General features: G+C 37.0%; 1 pseudogene; it reads left to right on the top strand.

The window, feature by feature from the left end:
* Positions 1-3,306: 3,306 nt before the first annotated feature.
* Positions 3,307-20,299, top strand: Gm43975 (annotated as a pseudogene).
* The last annotated feature ends 1,973 nt before the right edge of the window (positions 20,300-22,272 follow it).

Here is a 22,272-nt window from a genome sequence, read left to right as displayed (position 1 = left end):
AGTGTAAAAATTGTCAGCATACTAATACAGGAAATTTTCATTATTTCCTTAATTTTGTCTTTACTCTGACAAAACACTTGTTACAAACAGAAATGTACTTACACATGTAATCATAAGATAGTAAGGATATATTGATATAACTTCAATGAACATTTAAGCATGTCAAACTTGAAAGGAGGTCTGGTCCTTCTGCAGTTTATATTATCAACCATTTTCATTTATGAAATTGGTTAAAAAGTAAGAAATTAAACAACTTTATATACAGTCTCTTGACAGGTGATCTGAACTTATAGAAGGGATTTTTTATTAATTTTTTGATTGATTTATTTCTCTTTTTTAGAAGAGATACAATGGTCTCTGAGAAAGATATATGCCATTCAGCAGTCAGCATACCAGCCTAGTTCTTCTCCACAGGGCTGAGGTTGCTTACTTTACTCTATCATGGGGATAAGAAGTGAGTCTTTGGAGAATGCTCCCTTTCTGGGAATACAGGGGTATAAAGTTCACCATACCATAATAAAGAGTAAATGAATAACGTGCCACAAACAACTCTGTGATATTAGCTTTGATCTCAGATAAAGACTCAGCATCTTTGACAAGTAGGTACCATCTCACCAAAGCTCATTCCCTTGTTCTCCTTGAAGGAGATTTAATATTTTCCACCCAGTTGAGGGCATTGCAACAATCTTCTTAGTCTTCCCATTGTAAAAATTCATGCTTAGGCAGTCACCTTGACATTAGAAATTTCAATAAGTGTATGCAAGTACCCATGGAAGAGTTCCTCATCATATCCTTAGGAAAGCCTGAGGATATTTTCTTGCCCAGAAGAAACTTTGGCTGACAGCTCTTCTCTATCCTTAAGAATGCCTCCTCTTGCAGGCTCATAGCATTTACTTTCTCATTGTTCTTCCAAAGGACGAGTCTTAGATTCTTGGGTTCACATGGTAGAAGGGGAAAACTAATATTTGCCAGTTATCCTCTGATCTCCACATAGGTGATGGTGCTTTGAAACAAATTAAAATAAATGTAGAGACAAACTAATTTTTCTTCCGTATGTTAACCAGAAACATTTAACAAAGAACTTAAATATTTATGAGGGATTCCTACACATAGACAACACAGAATATTATCAGAAACTGAATTGGCAGCAAATAAATGAAAAAGAGAATGCTAGCAAGGTGAGAACGCGTCTGTTCTTCTAGTATTAAATTCAGTTCAAATGCAAGTCACACTACAGGAAGATAAGGACAAGCAGGAGCAATATCATTCTTTGAGTCTCTGAGTATTCAACACTCACCTTCCTTTCATAAGGAATAGAACTTCCTGTCTTATAGTATGAATTGCATTCAGCAATATAATACAGGAAATTTGTAACGTGGTGAATATGATCAATATATCTTTTAATGATTCTAAGAACAGAATATTGTCTAGAAATGTAAAAACACCAGTCAAATAGTGAACAATACATTTCTGATTTTTAGCATATTTTAAAATTACATGTAATCAGTAAACTCATATGAATTATCATGGAAACTGATATGTCCCTGCTTGTTGGGGCATATTAAATGGTGAGAGACAATCACAAAGGACTGAGAAGCACAATTTTTAAGAACATTGTGATGACACTGTATGTTTGTAGTATTAAATACTTGAAAGAAACCCAAAGACTTTAGAGAGATTATTGAAGGAATTCATTTTTTTCCATATTTTACAAAAAGTATCAATTAGAAGAGCATGGATTAAAAAAAAGAAGAAGAGCATGGATGGCTCTGCTTTAAGCCACCTAGATCAGTTCTATGTCTATCATATAGAAGAATTTGTATAGAATGTCTCACCTGAGTCAACAATTATGCTGTATAACTGAAGTGAGACGTGTCTTCTATTAGTCAAAGCTTTGCACATATAATTAAGTCTGCAATTAGGCTAATATAAGCAGAGAGAAGAAGAACTTCTGCAAAGGATAACTGCAGTCAATTTTAAGACATACTGCTATGTTTATGGTTGATATTTCCTGATCTGGAGATTGTGATATTAGCCCATACTTATTAAAGTTTGCAGGAATCCAAGAAACCTGTTCTCAATCTCAGTTATTTTGGCTATACCAATGCTAATGTCTTCAAATAGAACTATGGACTAAGGGGTATCCTTAGCCCTCACTGAAAAAGTTTAAACCAAATTATCTTTAAATTGTCCTGCTTGTACCTCTGGCCTACACTTTTTCTATTATTTCTTTCTCCTTTTTTCCCCTTCATCCATTCTCATAACTCTTTGAGGAGATTCTCTTGAATGTGAATCCCTACAGGTTTTCCTCTCAATTATTCTTGTGGCAAAGGCTTCACTTTACTCCCTATTATAGTAGGAAGAGGTGTGAGCAAAATCCTCTGAGGGTTGATTATCCATTAGCTGTTGTGAAGAAAATATGCACCATATTCTCAGGCCAAATTGTTAGTATTGTTGATGTCAGTGATATATGTGCACAGCTGGGAACACAGTGGATTTCTGACTCATAGCTGTTTATTGTTACATTTTGGATTTAAGGAAATACTTAACAGAAAATGGAACATATATAACATGTAGTTTCATTAAAAAAAATGTTGCCCAGTGATTCTGACTTTCTTTGTCTAGTCTATTAGAGAGTTTTAACCATGTTTTTAAATAACCACAAAATAATATACAGATGACAATGTCTTTCCATGAATAAGTATTATTAACTTTTCATCTAATCGCTGCATTGTACTTTGTGTTTTACACATTAAAAATGTGGAAATCCGTTTTTTAAATCTTCAGTGGCATAAGTTATATTACATAAACCTCTGTTTTTCATGAGAGCATAGAATTATTTTCCTCATATTGGGAGAAATTTAAGAGGCTGAAAGCTCAGTTGTGATGTTATATGTGTATGCTTCATGGAAATTCCCAAGTACTAATTCTACATGTATCAAATTAATTAACCTCCAACAGAATTAAAAGATTTTAATCTTGTCTAAATCAAAATAAGTTTCATATTTGAAATTTGAATAACCTTAAATGAATGTTTAGCTACAGGATCCCAATATGACATGGAACTAAAATAATGGTAAAAGGGAAAGAAGTATAAAATCATGAAAGCATATGAGGGACGTTTATGAAGAAAGAAGTAAATCCAACATATACCAAAATGTGATCTCAACTAATTAAGAAATTGGATGCAAAAATAAATGCACAGCATGAATTGCAACAGGGAAAATATTTCACATGTTGAAAATGATATAATTCTAGTAGTAGTTCTATAAGGAATTATCCCCCTTAGTTAAATTTATAAAGAGAATGAGGGAAAGGTATGTAGGAAGCAGAAAAGGGAAGGAAAGAGAGAGAGAATAAGGAAGAAGAGCATACTAGGCTTAGTCATTCATACCATTAATACCAATACTGTAAAAACATTAGTTTTCTTTTTTTCTCTATATAAGAAGTTCCAGGTAAATCAGGATTATTTAGTGAGATCCTTATTCAAACATCAATAGCAGCAACAGCAAAAACAGCAGCAGCAGCAGCATCAATAAATAACAAATGCTAAATAAGAGAATTAAAGATCTATTCCTGATACAATCTGAAAGTAAGTATAGGAACTGATTGCATTGACATTTGTGTAGATGTAGGAATATGTCCTTTTTTTCTGAAGACTTCAAACTGTACCACATCTGGTTATTTTAGCTTAGAAAATGATGACAAATAACTTCTTAATATGTAAGATTGTAATGTATTGTGTTAGCACAGCCCAGTATTTATATATAAATTCTTTAAAAAAGTAATAAAAGTCTGCATGAAATTTAATCCCATGGTTATTGGTATGAGGACTTCTGAAACATGTTACATTACTTAGGAAAGATCACTCACCTGTTGCCAAAGTAACATTCACCATATTCCCAGAATCAACTTGGCTCACCTCCAAACTTTACCTGTGATTGAAGCATCATCCATATATAAAGAAAGCCCCCAATTTCTCCTCTCTCTCCTTGTCCCTCTCCATCTCCCTGTCCCTGTCCCTCTCCCCTTCTCTTTCTGTTGCCAACTTGCCCCTCTTTTTCCCAATAAACATGCTACTAAACTTGGTAGAATTTATGCAAAATTCCAGCATAATCAATAAATATGGCCTAGACCTCAGAGAGTCTATGCAACAAGGAAGGAGTCAATGGAGATACATGGACCATTCTGGGATGGGAAATTAAAATTGATTATGTAAGCTCCCTGAGAGAAAGTGCAAATTGCAACAGGGGGTATGAAAGAGAAAGTTTGATGAACGGAGATAATCCTGGGAGAGAAGATTTGAACTGAAAGAGTTATCAGGGATAAGGTAGAAACCTAGGGCAATGTAAACTCCCTAGATGTACTAGGGTGACCCTAGTGAAGTCTGCTATTAATAGGGGATGCAGAATCTGAATTTTTTACTGGATATATTCTTTCTTTCTTCTCCCCTTTCTTTCTTTCTTTCTTTCTTTCTTTCTTTCTTTCTTTCTTTCTTTCTTTCTTTTTTTCAAGACAGGGTTTCTTTGTATAGCCCTGGATGTCCTGGAACTCACTCTGTAGACAAGGTTGACCTCGAACTCAGAGATCCACCTGCCTCTGCCTCCTGAGTGCTGGGATTAAAGGTATGTGCCGTCAAGCCTGGCAAATATATTCTTTATTTACATTTCAAAAGTTATCCACTTCTTTTTTTTCCTCTCCAAAGGACATCCTCCCCCTATCCTCTCCCCAGTACCCCTGCTCATCATCACACCCACTCAGGGTTTCTGGCCCTGGCATTCCACCACACTGGAGCTTACAGACTTCAAAGGAGAAAGAGCCTCTCCTCCCATTTATGACTGACTAGGCCATCCTCTTCTGCATGTGCAGTTGATATCATTCATCCATTTGTATTCTTTATTTGGTGATTTAGTCACTGGGAACTCTGGGGCTACTGGCTAGTTCATATTGTTGTTTCTCCTATTGGGTTGCAAACCACTTCAACTCCTTGTGACCTTTCTCTAGCTCCTTTATTGGGGATCCAATTCTCAGTCCAGTGAATGGCTGTGAGCATCAACCCCTGTATTTCTGAGGCACTTGCAGAGCCTTTCATGAGAGCTATGTCATGCTCCTGTCAGCAAGCACTTAAAGATGAAACCTAGATCATTTAAAGAAATCGGGGAAAAAAACCCAAACCAAAAAACAAACAAACAAACAAACAAACAAACAAAAAACAGGTGAAGGAATTCAACAAAATCAACCAGGGTCTAAAGTAGGAAATATAAACTTTAAAGAAATCATAAAGGGATACAGCCTATGAAATTTAAAAGCTAAGAAAGAGAACAGAAGTTACAGTTGCTGTCATCAACAGAATACAAGGAATTGCAGAGTGAATCTGAGGTGTAGAAGACACCATAGAAGATATTGATACAACAGACAAAGAAAATTAGTACAAAAAGCTCTAATCAAAACATTCAGGCAAATAAAGTCACAGTGAACAGACCAATCCTAAGAATAGTAGGTATAGAAAAGAATGGAGAGTTCCTTTTCAAAATGTCAGTAAGCACCTTCAACAAAATCATAGAAAAAATCTTCCCTAATCCAATAGGAGATGTCCATAGAAGTACATGAAGTTGACAGAACAAGAAATAGAGTGGACCAGAACAGAAATTCTTCCTGTCAGATAATAATCAAAATACCAAATGAATAGAAAAAGAGGTAATATTAAAAGTATTAAGGGAATAAATAGTGGAATTTCTCCCCAATTAATTGATTTGATAATAAAGTTGGCAAGAAGCAAATTGCTGGAGAGAGGATGACAGAGGCCTTCTGGGTCTGAGAGAAGAGGAAATGCAGGAAGAAGGAATGGGTCCTTTTTGATGGTGTGGCTGGAGCAAAAGGAGGTAACATATTGCCTCCAGGACCTGTTAGTTCTGGTGGTGGACCACTAGCATCTATCACAGAATATTTCTAACATAGACTATTTGATGTGTTTAGGAGAATATATTCTATACCCAGCAATTGTGTTAGCTGATGATTCTAAACTAAGACTGTATGGTTTTTTATATCCAAGGTTACTCAGGTGGGCTCCAGGGGATAGAGCCAGTCATAGCAGGCTCGCCACAGGAGACAGATGAATGGGAATGTGAAGAGTTCAACAATGAGTGAATCTTCGGAAACTGGGAAGAGGGTGGATTGATTATAGCCATGGGGGCAAGGACTACCGTTGCTGACACATCTCTGGCATTAGTGTGGAGTTTTCTTTTAATAATTACACATTAGAGAAAAATGGAAAAGTAACAAATGAAGGTAGACACTTGAAAACATGGCTATCATAATTACAACAGATCTCTCTACAGAGTCTCTTAAAGCCAGAAGATCTTAGACAATTATCATGCTGACTCTAAAAAAAAACCACATATACCAGCCCATGCTACTACTTTCAACAAGACTCTCAATCACCTCGATGGAGAAAATAACATATTCCATGTCAAATGCAATTGAAACAATATCTTTTCACTAAAACAGATATGCAGAGGATAATAGAAGGAAAACTCTGGAAAAAAAAAAAAGAGGGAATCTTCTCCAAGCCAAAATCAAGAAATTAATCTTTGCACAACAAACCCAAGAGAATATGATCATACAAACATAATTTTTCCTCTAACAACAAAAATAACCTGAAGCATCAATCATTAGTTTTTAATATTTTACAACATCCATGGATTCAAATCCCTAATAAAAAGACACACGCAAAGGCACTGAATATGGAAAAAAAGACCCAGCATTTTTTCTGCATACAGAAAACACACTTTAGTGTTAAAAATAGACACTAACTCAGGGTCAAAGGCTAAAAAAAGTTCCAAGGAAATAGTCACAAAAAAATAAGCTGTATTAGCCATTGTAATAGCCAATAAAATGGACTTTCAACCAAAAGTTAGCAAATAAATTCTCATACTCAAAAAAGGAAAAATCTGTGAAGATGAACCTTTAATTCTGAATACCTATGCTTCAAATTCAAGGGCACCCATATCCATAAAAGAAACTTTACTAAAGCTCAAAACATACCTTGAACCTCCCACAAAAAATTGTGATAGACTTCAATATCCAACTCTCACTAATGGACAAATCAGGGAAACCGAAACTAAACAGAGACACCTTTTACCTTAAAATAAATGAACATAACTCTTCTAAGCACCTCATGGTACCTTCTCTAAAATTGACCATAAAATTGGTCACAAAACAAGTCTCAACAGATATAAGTAGATTGGATTAATCCCATGGGTTCTATCATGTCACCAGGGATTAAGGCTTCTCTTCAATAACAACGTAAACAATAGAAAGTCCATATACCCATAGAAAATGGCCACTCTCTACTCAGTGATAAAATGGCCAGGAATAAAATAAGGAATGAAATTAAAGACTTACTTGCACTTGACAACATTGAAGGTACAGCATATCCAAACTTATGAGACACAAAGAAAGCACTGCTACGAGGAAAACTCAAAGCACCGAGTGGCTTCATAAAGAAGTTAGAGAGGTTCTACACCAGCAACTTAACAGCACACCTGAGAGCTCTAGAACAAAAAGAAGCAAAGACACCCAAGAGGATTAGATGGCAGAAAATATTCAAACTCAGGGCTGAAATCAACCAAGTCAAAACAAAGAGAAATATACAAAGAATCAACAAAACTCAGAGATGATTATTTGAGAAAATCAAAATGATTAATGAATCCTTAGCTCAACTAACTAAATGGAACAGAAACAGTATCTACATTATCAAAATCAAAATTGAAATGTGAGATATAATAGCAGAGAGGGAGGAAATTCAAAAATTATCACATCCATCTACAAGTATCTATACCGAACCAAACTGAAAAATGTAAATGAAAATGGCTAATGTTCTACACAGACACCAGGTACAAAGTTTAGATCAGGATCAGATAAATATCTGAACAGCCTCATAACAGATAAGGAAATAGAAACAATTACTAAACTTATACCAAAACAAACCAAATCAAACCAAATCAAATCAAATCAAAACAAAACAAAACAAAAACATACAAACACACAGGGCCAAATGTTTTTAGTTCAAATTCAATCAGGCTTTCAATAGTAATATAAAAATTCCTCACAATAATAAAAAAATTAGAAACTGAAAGAACTCTATTTGATTTGTTCTATTAAGATAGATTTATTCTGATACCTAAACTATATAAATACGCAACAAAGAAAGAGAATTTTAGACCAAGTTCACTTATAAATTCTGACACAACAATATTCAATAAACATCTCTAAAACCAAATTCAAGAATAAATCAGAATGATCACTGACTTTGGTGAAGTCCACTTTATCTGAGGGATGATTCCATATATTGAAATCCATCAAGGGTTTCCACTATATTAAAAAAAAAAAAAAACTCAAGAAAAAATTTCATGATCATCTCATCAGATGATGAAAACAAATTTGACAAAATTCAAAACCCCTTCATATTAAAAGTTTTGGAATGATCAGATATTTACAGCCCATACATAAACATAATAAAAACAATATACAGCAAATCAATAACCAGACCAAAACTAAGTGAAGAAAAATGTGAATCAATCCCACAATTATGAGGCATTAGACAGGACTTCCCATTCTCTCCCTATTCAGGATAGTATGTGAAGCTCTAGCCAGAGCAGTTAGACAACAAAAGTATGTCAAAGGGTTACAAACTGAAAAGGAAAAAGTTAAGATATTACTCTTTGTTAGTGATATGGTAGTTTTATTAAGTGACCAAAAGATTCCAGGATTGAACTCCTACAATAGATAAACAACTTCAGCAGAGTGGCTGAATATAAAATTATCTCAAACAAATCAGCAGCCTTCCTCTACTCAAAGAATATGTGGTCCGAGAAAGAAATCAGAGAAACCAGACCCTTCACTTTAGCCACAATAGTATAAAATATCTTGGTGTGACTCTAAGATGGAAAAACCTCCCATGCTCAAGGATTGGCAGGATTAATGTAGTTAAAATGGCTTTCTTTCAGAAAGCAATCTACAGATTCAATGCAGTCTGCATCAAAATTCAAATTCAATACTTCATAAAGTTAGAAAGGGTAATTTGAAGACTAATACAGAATAAAAAACAACCTAAGATAGCAAAAACAATTCTCAACAATTAAAAACAAAACCCAAAACAAACAAACAAACAAACAAACAAACAAACCTTTGGAGGAATCAACATGACTATCCTCAGTTTGTTCTATAAAGCAATTTTGACTACATCTTTCATGATACTGGTATAGCAACAGACATGTAGAACTATGGAATAGATTGAAGACCAAGAAATAAACCCACACACCTATGGTCATTTGATCTTTGACAAGGGAGCTAAAATCATCCAGTGGAAAAAGGACAGCATTTAGAACAAAAGGTACTGACTCAACTGGCTTTTATCATGTATAAGAGTGTGAATTGATCCATTCTTATCTACTTGTAGAAAGCTCAAGTCTAAATGGACCAAGGTACACCACATAAAACCAGAGACACTGAAACTTATAGAGGAGAAAGTTGGGAAAAGCCTCAAAGATATGGACAGAGGGGAAAAATTCCTGAACAGAATTTCAATGGCTTGTTCTGTAAGATTGAGACTCCATAAATGGGACCGCATAAAACTGAAAATTTTCTGTAAGGCAAAAGACACTGTCAATAAGACAAAAAAGCCACAAACAGATTTGGAAAGGATCCTTACTAAGCCTTAATCCAATAGGGAACTCTTGTACAATATATAAAAAGAGCTCAAGAAGCTAAACTCCAGAAATTCAAATAATCCTATTAAAAAGGGGGCACAGAGATAAAGAAAGAATTCTCAACTGTGGAATATCTAAGGGCTGAAAAACACTTGAAAAAAAATGTTCAACATCCTTAATCACCAGGGAAATGCAAATCAAAACATTATTGAGGTTCTACCTCAGATCAGTCAGAATGACTAGGATGAAAAATTCAGGTGACAGCAGAGGATGATGATGATGTGGAGAAAGAGGAACACTCCTCCATTACTGGTGGTATTGCAACTTGTACAATCACTCTGAAAATAAGTCTGCAGTTCTTCAGAAAATTGGAAATAGTACTAAGGGCAGATCCAGCAGTAACTTTCCTGGGCATATAACCAGAAAGTGTTCCAACTTATAATAAGGACATATGCTCCTCTATGTTCATAGAAAGCCTATTTATAATAAGCAGAAGCTGGAGAGAACCCAGATGTCCCTCAATAGAGGGATGGATATAGAAAGTAATTTACACCATGGATTACTACTCAGCTGTTAAAAAAGAATTTATGAAATTCTTAGGCAAATGGATGGATGTGGAGTATATCATCTTGAGTGAGGTACCCAATCACAAAAATACCCACATGATATGCACTCACTATAAGTGGATATTAGCCCAGAAACTTAGAGTATCCAAGATACAATTTGAAAAACAAACAAACAAACAAACAAACAAACAAAAAACCACATGAATCTCAAGAAGATGGAAGACCAAAGTGTGGATACATTGCTCCTTCTTAGAATGGGGAACAAAATACCAATTGAAGAAGGTACAGATTCAAAGTTTGGAGCTGAGAGTGAATTAAGGACCATTCAGAGCTTGCCCCACCCAGTGATCCATCCTATCAACAAACATCAAACCCAGACACTATTGCATATTCCAGCAAGATTTTTCTGACAGGACCCTGATATAGCTGTCTCTTTTGAAGACATGCTAGTGCCTGGCAAATACAGAAGTGGATGCTCACAGTCATCTATTGGATCAAACAGAAGTCCTAAATAAAGGAGCTTCTGAAAGTACCCAAGTAGCTAAAGGGGTCTGCAACCCTATAGGAAGAACCATGATTTGAACTAAGCAGTACACCCCAGAATTTGTGTCTCTGTTTGCATAGGTAGCAGAGGATGCCCTAGTCAGTCATCAGTGGGAAGAGAGGCCTCTTGGTCTTTCAAACTTTATATGTACAGGGGAACACCAGGGCCTAGAAGTGGGAGTGAGTGGGTAGGGGAGCAGGGGTGGGAGAGGGACTAGGAGATTTTCAGGATAGCATTTGAAATGTAAACGAAGAAAATACCTGAGTTTGCAGTACTTCAGAAAACTGGACAGGGGAGGCGGCCTCAGCCTCAGCAGCAGTGGTCACCATCTTGGTTCCGGGACTCCACCGAACTTAGGAAATTAGTCTGAAGAGGTGAGAGGGTGCGCCAGAGAACCGGACAGCTTCTGGGACAGCCAGAAGCACAGAGCCAACGAGGCAGCACCCTTTAAGGGCCGCAGAGAGCCGGCCACCGTCCGGACCAGAGGACAGGTGTCCGCCTGGCTCGGGAGGAGGCCTCAGCCTCAGAAGCAGAGGTCGCCATCTTGGTTCTGGGACTCCGCGGATCTTAGGAATTTAGTCTGCACAGGTGAGAGTTTGCACCACAGAAGCTGACAGCTTCTGGGAACTGCCAAAGCAACACAGCTTCTGAGAAAGGTCCTGTTTTGGGCCTTCTTCTACGGCCAGGAGGAGGTCCAAACACAAGATATCTGCGCACCTTCCCTGTAAGAGAGCTTGCCAGCAGAGAGTGCTATGAGCACTGAAACTCAGAGGAGAGAATCTGTCTCCCAGGTCTGCTGATAGACGGTAACAGAATCACCAGAAGAACAATCTCTAAACAGAGTCAACTATAACTACTAACTCCAGAGATTACCAGATGGCGAAAGGTAAACGTAGGAATCTTACTAACAGGAACCAAGACCACTCACCATCATCAGAACACAGCGCTCCCACATCGCCCAGTCCAGGGTACCCCAACACACCCGAAAACCTAGACCTAAATTTAAAAGCATATCTCATGATGATGGTAGAGGACATCAAGAAGGACTTTAATAAATCACTTAAAGAAATACAGGAGAACACTGCTAAAGAGTTACAAGTCCTTAAAGAAAAACAGGAAAACACAAACAAACAGGTAGAAGTCCTTATAGAAAAACAGGAAAAAACATCCAAACAGGTGATGGAAATGAGCAAAACCATACTAGACCTAAAAAGGGAAGTAGACACAATAAAGAAAACCCAAAGTGAGGCAACACTGGAGATAGAAACCCTAGGAAAGAAATCTGGAACCATAGATGCCAGCATCAGCAACAGAATACAAGAGATGGAAGAGAGAATCTCAGGTGCAGAAGATTCCATAGAGAACATCGGCACAACAATCAAAGAAAATGGAAAATGCAAAAAGATCCTAACTCAAAATATCCAGGAAATCAAGGACACAATGAGAAGACCAAACCTACGGATAATAGGAGTGGATGAGAATGAAGATTTTCAACTCAAAGGACCAGCAAACATCCTCAACAAAATTATTGAAGAAAACTTCCCAAATCTAAATAAAGAGATGCCTATGAACATACAAGAACCCTACAGAACTCCAAATACACTGGACCAGAAAAGAAATTCCTCCCGACACATAATAATCAGAACAACAAATTCACTAAATAAAGATAGAATACTAAAAGCAGTAAGGGAAAAAGGTCAAGTAACATATAAAGGCAAGCCTATCAGAATTACACCACATTTTTCACCGGAGTTTATGAAAGCCAGAATAGCCTGGACAGATGTTATACAGACACTAAGAGAACACAAATTCCAGCCCAGGCTACTATACCCAGCCAACCTCTCAATTACCATAGATGGAGAAACCAAAGTATTCCACGACAAAACCAAATTCACACATTATCTCTCCACGAATCCAGCCCTTCAAAGGATAATAACAGAAAAAAAAGCAATACAAGAAAGGGAACAACGCCCTAGAAAAAACAAGAAGGTAATCCCTCAACAAACCTAAAAGAAGACAGCCGCAAGAACAGAATGCCAACTTTAACAACAAAAATAACAGGAAGCAACAATTACTTTTCCTTAATATCTCTTAACATCAATGGTCTCAACTCCCCAATAAAAAGATGTAGACTAACAAACTGGCTACACAAACAAGACCCAACATTTTGCTGCTTACAAGAAACACATCTCAGAGAAAAAGATAGACACTACCTCAGAATGAAAGGCTAGAAAATAATTTTCCAAGCAAATGGTATGAAGAAACAAGCTGGAGTAGCCATCCTAATATCTGATAAGATTGACTTCCAACCCAAAGTCATCAAAAAAGACAAGGAGGGGCACTTCGTTCTCATCAAAGGTAAAATCCTCCAAGAGGAACTCTCAATTCTGAATATCTATGCTCCAAATACAAGGGCAGCCACATTCATTAAAGAAACTTTAGTAAAGCTCAAAGCACACATTGCACCTCACACAATAATAGTGGGAGACTTCAACACACCACTTTCACCAATGGACAGATCATGGAAACAGAAACTAAACAGGGACACACTGAAACTAACAGAAGTGATGAAACAAATGGATCTGACAGATATCTACAGAACATTTTATCCTAAAACAAAAGGATATACCTTCTTCGCAGCACCTCATGGTACCTTCTCCAAAATTGACCACATAATAGGTCACAAAACAGGCCTCAACAGATTCAAAAATATTGAAATTGTCCCATGTATCCCATCAGATCACCATCACTAAGGCTGATCTTCAATAACAAAATAAATAACAGAAAGCCAACATTCATGTGGAAACTGAACAACACTCTTCTCAATGATACCTTGGTCAAGGAAGGAATAAGGAAATAAATTAAAGACTTTTTAGAGTTTAATGAAAATGAAGCCACAACGTACCCAAACTTTTGGGACACAATGAAAGCATTTCTGAGAGGGTAACTCATAGCTCTGAGTGCCTCCAAGAAGAAACGGGAGAGAGCACATACTAGCAGCTTGACAACACACCTAAAAGCTCTAGAAAAAAAGGAAGCAAATTCACCCAAGAGGAGTAGATGGCAGGAAATAATCAAACTCAGGGGTGAAATCATCCAAGTGGAAACAAGAAGAACTATTCAAAGAATTAACCAAACGAGGAGTTGGTTCTTTGAGAAAATCAACAAAATAGATAAACCCTTAGCTAGACTCACTAGAGGGCACAGGGACAAAATCCTAATTAACAAAAACAGAACTGAAAAGGGAGACATAACAACAGATCCTGAAGAAATCCAAAACACCATCAAATCCTTCTACAAAAGGCTATACTCAACAAAACTGGAAAACCTGGACGAAATGAACAAATTTCTGGACAGATACCAGGTACCAAAGTTGAATCAGGATCAAGTTGACCTTCTAAACAGTCCCATATCCCCTAAAGAAATAGAAGCAGTTATTAATAGTCTCCCAGCCAAAAAAAGCCCAGGACCAGATGGGTTTAGTGCAGAGTTCTATCAGACTTTCAAAGAAGATCTAATTCCAGTTCTGCACAAACTTTTTCACAAGATAGAAGTAGAAGGTACTCTTCCCAACTCATTTTATGAAGCCACTATTACTCTGTCACCTAAACGACAGAAAGATCCAACAAAGATAGAGAACTTCAGACCAATTTCTCTTATGAATATTAATGCAGAAATCCTTAATAAAATTCTCGCTAACTGAATCCAAGAACACATTAAAGCAATCATCCATCCTGACCAAGTAGGTTTTATTCCAGGGATGCAGGGATGGTTTAATATATGAAAATCCATCAATATAACCCATTATATAAACAAACTCAAAGACAAAAACCACATGATCATCTCGTTAGATGCAGAAAAAGCATTTGACAAGATCCAACACCCATTCATGATAAAAGTTTTGGAAAGATCAGGAATTCAAAGCCCATACATAAACACGATAAAAGCAATCTACAGCAAACAAGTATCCAACATCAAAGTAAATGGAGAGAAGCTGGAAGCAATCCCACTAAAATCAGGGACTAGACAAGACTGCCCACTTTCTCCCTACCTCTTCAACATAGTACTTGAAGTATTAGCCAGAGCAATTTGACAACAAAAGGAGATCAAGGGGATACAAATTGGAAAAGAGGAAGTCAAAATATCACTTTTTGCAGATGATATGATAGTATATATAAGTGACCCTAAAAATTCCACTAGAGAACTCCAAAACCTGATAAACAGCTTCAATGAAGTAGCTGGACATAAAATTAATTCAAACAAGTCAATGGCCTTTCTCTACACATAGAATAAACAGGCTGAGAAAGAAATTAGGGAAAAATCACCCTTCTCAATAGTCACAAATAATATAAAATATCTTGGCGTGACTCTAACTAAGAAAGTGAAAGATGTATGATAAAAACTTCAAGTCTCAGAAGAAAGAAATTAAAGAAGATCTCAGAAGATGGAAAGATCTCCCATGCTCATGGATTGGCAGGATCAACATTGTAAAAAATGGCTATCTTGCCAAAAGCAATCTACAGATTCAATGCAATCCCCATCAAAATTCCAACTCAAATCTTCAACGAATTAGAAGGAGCAATTTGCAAATTCATCTGGAATAACAAAAAACCTAGGATAGCAAAAACTCTTCTCAGGGATAAAAGTACCTCTGGTGGAATCACCATGCCTGACCTAAAGCTTTACTACAGAGCAATTGTAATAAAAACTGCATGGTACTGGTATAGAGACAGACAAGTAGACCAATGGAATAGAATTGAAGACCCAGAAATGAACCCACACACCTATGATCACATGATCTTCGACAAGGGAGCTAAAACCATCCAGTGGAAGAAAGACAGCATTTTCAACAATTGGTGCTGGCACAACTGGTTCTTATCGTGTAGAAGAATGCGAATAGATACATACTTATCTCCTTGTACTAAGGTCAAATCTAAGTGGATCAAGGAACTTCACATAAAACCAGAGACACTGAAAGTTATAGAGGAGAAAGTGGGGAAAAGCCTTGAAGATATGGGCACAGGGGAAAAATTCCTGAACAGAACAGCAATGGCTTGTGCTGTAAGATCGAGAATTGACAAATGGGACCTAATGAAACTCCAAAGTTTCTGCAAGGCAAAAGACACCGTCAATAAGACAAAAAGACCACCAACAGATTGGGAAAGGATCTTTACCTATCCTAAATCAGATAGGGGACTAATATCCAACATATATAAAGAATTCAAGAAGGTGGACTTCAGAAAATCAAATAACCCCATTAAAAAATGGGGCTCAGAACTGAACAAAGAATTCTCACCTGATGAATACCGAATGGCAGAGAAGCACCTGAAAAATTGTTCAACATCCTTAATCATCAGGGAAATGCAAATCAAAACAACCCTGAGATTCTATCTCACACCAGTCAGAATGGCTAAGATCAAAAATTCAGGTGACAGCAGATGCTGGCGAGGATGTGGAGAAAGAGGAACACTCCTCCATTGTTGGTGGGATTGCAAGCTTGTACAACCACTTTGTAAATCATTCTGGTGTTTTTGTTTTTTTGAAAATTGGACATAGTACTACTGGAGGATCCTGCAATACCTCTCCTGGGCATATATCCAGAAGATGTCCCAACTGGTAAGAAAGACACATGCTCTACTATGTTCATAGCAGCCTTACTTATAATAGCCAGAAGCTGGAAAGAACCCAGATGCACCTCAACAGAGGAATGGATACAGAAAATGTGGTACATCTACACAATGGAGTACTACTCAGCTATTAAAAAGAATGAATTTATGAAATTCCTAGCCCAATGGATCGACCTGGAGGGCATCATCCTGAGTGAGGTAACACATTCACAAAGGAACTCACACAATATGTACTCACTGATAAGTAGATATTAGCCCAAAACCTAGGATACCCAAGATATAAGATACAATTTGCTAAACACATGAAACTCAAGAAAAATGAAGACTGAAGTGTGGACACTATGCCGCTACTTAGAAGTGGGAACAAAACACCCTTGGAAGGAGTTACAGAGACAAAGTTTGGAGCTGAGATGAAAGGATGGACCATGTAGAGACTGCCATATCCAGGGATCCACCCCATAATCAGCATTCAAACGTTGACACCATTGCATACACTAGCAAGATTTTATCGACAGGACCCAGATGTAGCTGTCTCTTGTTAGACTATGCCGGGGCCTAGCAAACACAGAAGTGGATGCTCACAGTCAGCTAATGGATGGATCACAGGGCTCCCAATGGAGGAGCTAGAGAAAGAACCCAAGGAGCTAAAGGGATCTGCAACCCTATAGGTGGAACAACATTATGAACTAACCAGTACCCAGGAGCTCTTGACTCTAGCTGCATATGTATCAAAAGATGACCTAGTCGGCCATCACTGGAAAGAGAGGCTCACTGGACACGCAAACTTTATATGCCCCAGTACAGGAGAACGCCAGGGCCAAAAAGGGGGAGTGGGTGGGTAGGGGAGTGGGGGTGGGTGGGTATGGGGGACTTTGGTATAGCATTGGAAATGTAAATGAACTAAATACCTAATAAAAAATGGAAAAGGAAAAAAAAAAGAAAACTGGACATAGCACTAAGGGCATATCCAGCAAAAAGAATAAATGAATTAATAAAAACATATCGTGTATTGTAAAGCTGAGAAACTGAAAAATATGCTTAGAAACTCATATTTTCATAAGCAAATGGAAACTATCTTTGTCGTAAATGAGGCTTAAATAAGGCTATTCATTTTATTTCAATCTTAATCTTTAATAGAAAATAATTTACTGAATCTAAGTTTAAGACCATTTCAGCAACATAGCCATCTCTCCCTTAGCTATTTTGTTATTAAACATTTCTATTACAGAATTTATGCCTCTAGAGTTTATTGATCTGATTTGTTTTACTAACTTTTGGAAGGATTTACAGTTGGCATAATTCATTCTAAAATCGTTTCCTTTCATTAAGCATATGTGTTTTGTTTCAGTCTTTTTTATTGATACTTGCATTTATCTTATTCAAGAGTGGTGGCCCTTGATGTCAAAAGAAGTTAGGAGAATCCCCCTGAAGGTTGAGGCATCAATCTGTGTGAACAAGTGTATGTTCTGGGAACAGAAGTTGTTTCCCCTGGAATTGTAATCAGTGCTCTCAGTTGCTACTCATCTCTTCAAAAGCCCCTATTCTTTAGTTCTAACTTGGAAATATTGTTCATTTAAGGACAAAATTACTATTAACAAGTAAAGACAAATTTTTGTTCTAAATAAAAAAAAAAGAATGCATGACAGTGCAACCCTTAATACCTCATTAAGGAGACATTGTTTTAAATCTTATACCTAATAAGTTTAATTTCTAGGATAAGAATTACATAAAATATTATTCCAATTTAGAAGTATCTTTAGAGGCCTGACTTCCTGGTCTGGTTCATGCCACATGTTGTTTAAAATGACTCCAACCCTGAGTTACCACTTTTAAGCTAACTTTCTGTTACAAATGTTACACCTTCTTGATCATATCAAATGTTTTATAAGCCAATATTCTATAACCAAAAGATGCAGATCATATTTATACCTTTAATACAAGTCAGAAACAAAATGAAGCAGCTACATAATTCTTATACATTTAGACCAAAAGATATATATATATACTTTTTCTACTGTTCTCTAGTTTAAAGAGAAAAAGAACTTTGTTATTTGCTAAACCCAATATTCACAACTGCAGAGATTATTTTTCCTAGGGAAAAACAACTATCAGCTTATTCCCCCTTGAACTTGAGAAGTGGCTGTTCCCCTTAAAAGCAGTTTTTCAGCAGGGCTTTTTTTTTTTTTTTTCCTTTGTTTGATTCCTGGCTAAGGGTGCTGGGCAACTTACATCTGCCACTGCTGTGCTAAATGAGACTGAATTAAGACATGAATAGCTAGCAGATACATTTTTTAACCATTTTTTCCTTTTCCACATGAAACATAGTCCTTCAGACAATGAAAGAAAACAGACACAAATTGACACATGGAAAGATTGTTGTGCACCAAAGACAGACTATATGGAGAGGGAAGAGAACTTGATGTAACTAGAGCTAAGAATATCTCCAGTAGGGGCCAGAATGGTCAGGCATTATCTCTCCTGATTTTGTCATATCCCTTGTAAAGCTTTATAATCCATTTTGCTCTCTCTCTCTCTCTCTCTCTCTCTCTCTCTTTCTCTCTCTCTCATGTCATTTGTATATGTAGAATTTGTTTTATTTTTTGTTTTTAATTCTTTTCATTCCATTCCATTCTATTCTATTCTTTTCTATTTTGTATTCCTTTATACCCTCCCTACTCCTCTTGCCTGAAGCAGCTCCCGGAGACTGTGGTCAATTACCAATATAATCGTCCCCATCCCAATGTGCTGTTACACCTAGCTCATATCAGCATTGGATTGGTGGTTTCTTAGACTAGCCTGTATCCTTTTTGCACCCTTCTAATCAACAGCTTTTAAAAGATGAAATTTATAGTGCTAACATTAATGCTGTATGTTGCATAACACCATATGTGATAAATCACTTCTACAGTTTTCTGTGGACACACACTGAAGACAGTGTCCCTCAGTTCGTCTCCCAGTGTCCAGGTCCTTCATTTGGGTGCCACATGTAGCCATCCAGAGGCCATAGAGAGCCGTTTACACCTGGAAGGAGAAGTGGGATGGAATAGAGTGAGCAGACAAGAGAAATAGTGAACCAACACAAAGTTCTTTGATCAAGGTTCAATGTTTATTTTTTTTTTTAATTCTGAATGGGGTGAAAAATCAAAAGGCTCATCCCTTTGTTTCATATGGGTTCTGTTGTGTGTTTCAGCAGGATTGAGTTGCAAAGTAAGCACACTGGGCAGTCCTCTTCTGCAGGAAGCTGTGGGTGTGGAAAGACAGAAGACTTGCATCTAGGTCTGAAGGTTCCACCTTAGATGGGTCAGGTTGGATTAAGACTGTGGCAAATAATTAACATCTGGGTAGCCACTCAAGGCTGGGAGAAGGGCACATTAAGCCAGAGAACATTCTCCTGACAATTAATGGGACAGCCAAGCTGGCTGACTTTGTCCTATGCAATATCTATAGCTCTCAAATGAACAGCATGCCTGTGGTTGTTATGTTCATTGACTGGGCTCCTGAAATTCTTCTTCAGGCTACATGTGTAAGACATGTGGACACGTGTTGTGTTGGCTGTATCTACTCAGAGATGTTTTGTTGTATGCTTCACTTCCGTGGAAAATCTGAGTCTGACAAATTGTGCAAAAATCTTTGATCTCATTGGATTGCCTTCAGAGGATGACTGGCCTCAAGAGATATAGCTAACTGGAAAAGCACTTGCACCCAGAGGGCCACTCCAGTCAGTGGTTCAAGGAATGGAAGAATCTGGAGCACAGCTGCTTAAGAAAATGCTGACCTTTAACCCACATCAGCTAATCTCTGCCTTTTGAGACCTGCAACACTCTACACAAGGAGGAAGGTAACGCTGAGTGAGAAGTATGACACTCTGTAGAGAGAACATTATTGAACCCCCAGGCTCCACCTTCCCCCTAGGCAGTGTAGAGTACTCTACACTTTTTTAAGAGATTATTTTAAACCTTAAATGACAGTTGCCCAGTTATCTTGCCCTCCTATTTCTCTACAGAAAATGGCAGGCATACCTGTCTTCCTCCCTCTCTGATTTATACTGGCAACTTTTTTATACAGGAAAATAAAACAAGACAAGAGAAAAAAGATAGGGTTACATGTCCAAGAGAAAAGCCCCATGTGAAGACCTAACAAGGAAGCTATCATCTAAAATCCAGTAGCAATGTCAAGAAAATATGGCCAGTAATATTAGACTTCTGATATTGAAAACTATAATGCAAACTTCTGTTGTTAATTCCATCAAATCATTATTTTATTTCAAACTTGTCAAAATGAAAATGTTGAGAACAGAAATTGAGATTTGACACCTGTGAAGTGGACCTATTTTACACATTTGCTCATGGCTGCTCTCACCTACACAAACCTGACTGCCCTGCAGCAGGGTACAGCATTTTGGTTACCCTGAACTTTCCTAAAGGTCTCCCATGTCAGATCCTGTAGAATGGAATTTATTGTATTTTTAGAGTTTCTCAGTGATATTTTTCTTTCATAATACACAAATCTCTTTCATACTCTGCTAAGACGGGAGAAGGTCAGGAAAAGGGCACCAACTTGTTGATATTTAAAAGAATAAGAGACCATGTTCCAGACTCAGTAACCTAAAGGTAAGTAGACTTTCAAACGGACTACAGTTTCATCCACTGTTTTCCATTTCTGTTCCTCCAGAACATTTCTTTCCCCTCTTAATGTGTAGCATATGATTCTGTTCCAAAATATGTATCCAAAAACCAGAGACAATCAAGATAATTAATATAAGGACCTGTAAGACAAAGTATCTATAATATCTTCTCATAGAAACAAATGAACCCAGAAAAATATCATTGTCATTTTCAATTGTACAGAGCAGAAATGTTAAGTTCAAAAATGTTCCCTATTCACAATACATGCATGAAAATTTGCGCTAAAGGCATCAGTCTCGTCTTCGTATAATTGTTACATTATCTATAGAGAGACCCACTGTTAACTTTCTTTATATTAGTAATCTCTATATATTTGAGAAATGCAGAATTGGCCCTAGTGTGTAGAGCATAGGACCCAACAGAAGTCCATACTTGACAAGAATCCATGTTAAGTTCAGATATCTTTAATTTCTTCTCAGTTTTTCGAGATTCCTATTGCAAATTCTCTGCCTACATCTATATGATTTTTTTTTTTGGTCAGAGGGAGGGGTTAGCTTCTTGAGTTTTTTACATATTTCAGATATTATCATTCTACATGATATGGGACTCGTATATCCTTTTATTTTTATTTTTTTTCCAATCTGAAGGTTGCAGATTTATCCTTTGCTTTACTGAAGGCTTTCAATTTCATAATGTCCCATTTATCAGTTCTTGATCTTAGAGACTGAGCCATTGTAGTTTTGTTTAATAAATCTCCACTCCAACAACTTCCCCTGACAATGAGGACAAGGTTATTTCCTACTTTCTTTTCTATTAGATTCAGTGAGTGTGGTTTTATGTTGAGGAAACTAAACAGATAATTCACAACAGAGGAATATCAAATAACCAAGGAACACTTACTTAAAAAAATGTTCAAAGTTCTTAGTGATCAAGGAAATACAAATAAAAAGGACCCTGAGATTCTACCTTACAGCAATCAGAGTGACTAAGTTGCTATGGTGTACTTACATACAGGAGCCTAGCATATCTACCCTCTGAAAGGCCCAACAAGCAGCTGACTGAGACAGACACAGATACTTACTCCTATCCAATGAACAGAAGCCAGGGACTCTTATGGTTAAATTATGGAAAGGGTGGATACATATTCAGCAGTGGTCTATCTCTTCTGGTCACAGTGACAGAAGACACACATAACCTGGA

The sequence above is a fragment of the Mus musculus genome, chromosome 6 (genome assembly GCF_000001635.26).
Source record: "Mus musculus strain C57BL/6J chromosome 6, GRCm38.p6 C57BL/6J".
Taxonomy (NCBI): Eukaryota; Metazoa; Chordata; class Mammalia; order Rodentia; family Muridae; genus Mus; species Mus musculus.
The sequence above is the reverse complement of the archived record's forward strand: the minus strand, read 5'-3'. Positions and strand labels throughout refer to the sequence as shown.